Below are 2,970 nucleotides of genomic sequence, written 5' to 3' on the forward strand. Positions count from 1 at the left end.
TATATCTACATCTATGTTTCTGTAGCTGTTTCTTTGAGTATCTGTGTGTGTACGTTTGGGTATGTTAATCTGTGTGAAGGACGCACCTTGCGGAACGGGGCAACAGAATGATAATGACTCTGCCACGGGGATGATATTTTGATGGGGCTTATGATGATGTCGGCCCCGTATAGACTAGAAAAACCTTTTAGAATGTTAATGACTTATGAGACTTTCTCCTCCTTCGCCATGATGTAATTCCTTCGCTGGCTGAAGGAATATTTTTATTGCTCTTGTTCCATTTGACTCAAGGCGAGTCGTTAAAAACACAAGCCATGACAAGGCACGAAAAACTTTTTGGGCTTGTACCGCATAAGTCTTCAAGCCAACCAAACCAAACCAAACCAAAACAAAAAAAAAAAAAAAAAACAAAAAACAAAAACAAAAGAAGGGATTAAAGCCAGCTAGTTTTATTGGCATAATTAAAATACGGCCTGGCACGCTTTGGCGTTACATTTCTATTATTTACTTATCATAATTGAATGTTTTTTGTGCGTCGCTGTGCATTGCAAATTGCATTCTTTGCCCGGGTCCCAGAACAATTAAATGTCCTTTGTTTCCTAATTGAAATTTATTGAATTTTTGTTGCCCCACAGTTTGTGTGTGTATGTGTGTGTGCTTTCGATTGTGTGTTTGTGCGTCGCTCCGAGCGCTTTATTTAATTAATTTGGCTGCGTTTTAATGTTAACTAAACACGCAAAATCGCTTCGCAACCTCAAAATGCTATCAAGTCAAGGAAAAGCGTGGCAAAATGGGGAAAATCAAAGCCAACTGGCAATGAAATAAAGCCAATTAAAACCCTTTCGATTGGTGGAAGGAAAATGCTTTAATGAATTAGAAAAATGAGACTATTTCATATAAGTTTGCATTCAAAAATGTAAAAACCTTTTGATCTGAAAAGTGTATATCAAGAAGGCATTTAAAAAAACTTCCCATTAAGGAAAAAAACGAAATAATAAATTTATTATATAAAATAATTAATCTTTAAACTCTATTGATTTAAGTCAAGTCAACCAATAATTAATTTCACCTTTTGTGTAGCCTTTGTGAGTAATTACCTTCCTCCAATCACCAATCAACCAATTGCAGCTAGTTGTTGCGATTATTATAGTGTGTATCTGGAAATAAGCTGGGTATTAGTTTAGGTTGTGCTTAAAATTTAATTCACGTTTTGTTTCTAAATTACTATTTCTAAGTCGAAAGACCTATTTTACGTGTATTTCCTGTATATCCTGGATTTAATATGAAGACCATAGACGAAAGTTTGATTATTTGCCAAGTGTATTTTTGTTAGTTTCTTTGTGTTTACAAATAATAGTGCCGGACACGAAGAGCAGGGACAAGATCCAATAGAGTTGTGGGGGGTTTTAGTTTTGGTGGTGCAGCTCAATGGTTGACTCCAGTATATACGCAAATACCAAGAAATTCTATGAAGAGATGGCCAATCATTCTTGTTGGACATCTGATTTTGAACTTTCAAGTGCGTGCCTTCTGGAATACAAAATATATAAATATAAAGTATTTTAATAAATAATTGTTTGGTTACTACTCACCATTTGTCAAGTCGTTAATTGATTGAGAACTGAACTGCACTGCAAGATACGGTTGATCCTCCTCTTAACTTGTTTGCCATTCGGTTTAAGTGTTTAACAGGGAATTTGAATTATAGTCTACCTTCCCACTTTTGTCTTCATTGTTTTCCAGTCTTTTTATGATCGTTCCATATAGTTAGAGCAAAGTGTCAACTGGCGTCGCGTTCATTCAGCTATTTTTGAAATTTAATTAATATATTTTACATGTCAGAAAAAGTTGGATAAATATTACCTTCACATCATCTCGGCCTTTTGTTGTCGCTTCTTTTTTCTGTTTTGTGTCTTTTAAGTGTGGGCATTTAAAGACGTGTATAATCAGACGAGTAGAGAAAAATTTTACAAAAATGTCGTAGGGTTGAGCAATATGCGTACACAAAACTATTTCACTTTAGGCTTAAAACTAAATTTGTTTGTTTTTTTTGTGTTGCTATTTCCTGTGTGTTATTTCTCCGACATGGTTTTGTATACTGAACTCTGTAGGGACCGATGGGTGTAAGTAGAACTCGAAATTAAAATCATAGATAGTTTGATTAAGAAAAAGGCAACAATTTTGAATTTTTTAGAAAATGAAAAGCCGATTGGATCAGAATATGATGAGGACATGATGAGAAAAGTCCATGTAGAATTTTTGAAATCCTTTTATCTGAAACCCATATCACAGGCATTCGAGAAAAGTCAACAGCGTCCACAAAATCGTTTGAAATAATACGAGAGGGGAGGAAAATGGGAAGGCAGCCGTACAAAAGCTAAAGAAATAATTACAAATTAAAATAAAACACGGAGTGGCACAGACAGACATTCACTTGAGGAAATATTGAAAATATAAATAGACAACTTACAACAAATTTAATACAATATTTACAGATATTATAAGAAAATTGTATATGGATTGCATTTAATATTACAATTTTACATATAATTTAAAAATTAAGTATTAAATGTGTTGTACAATTGCCTGATTTTTATTTACAATTTTTCAGCTTTTATCAGTGTACTAATAAAATAATTGTAAAAATATGATAGGTTTTAAAAAATATGTTTAATTAAAGCCCCTTATAAAAATAAATGTAAAAGTGTTTGTCAGTAAAAAAGGAAAGCATTTGTAAATGTTAAACTCTTTTTTGGTGATATGCCTTTAGCTAATTTATTTTTGTTTTGCTGCCAGTATATGCTTTCTCACGTGCTACGGTTTTAAATTGATCGGCCAGGCCGTGGCTTTGTCATCGTTTTTTGTATTAAACATTTAACGGCGTCAACATGACAAAGAATAACGTGGATCTGACGGCATAAGGTATGGATATCGGGAGTCAAGGAGTCGCAGTCGGAGTTGAAGTCAATG

At 33.7% G+C, this 2,970-nt stretch overlaps 1 long non-coding RNA gene across 1 annotated transcript; it reads right to left on the reverse strand.

The window, feature by feature from the left end:
* Window positions 1-1,308: 1,308 nt before the first annotated feature.
* LOC128260776 (uncharacterized) lies at window positions 1,309-2,181 on the reverse strand. Its single transcript, XR_008268176.1, has 3 exons — window positions 1,864-2,181; window positions 1,593-1,804; window positions 1,309-1,530 (listed from the first exon to the last, which is right to left on the reverse strand). It is a non-coding gene; the product is annotated as an uncharacterized LOC128260776 (long non-coding RNA).
* Between the last annotated feature and the right edge of the window lie 789 nt (window positions 2,182-2,970).

This window comes from Drosophila gunungcola, assembly GCF_025200985.1.
Source record: "Drosophila gunungcola strain Sukarami chromosome X unlocalized genomic scaffold, Dgunungcola_SK_2 000039F, whole genome shotgun sequence".
NCBI classification, from domain to species: Eukaryota; Metazoa; Arthropoda; class Insecta; order Diptera; family Drosophilidae; genus Drosophila; species Drosophila gunungcola.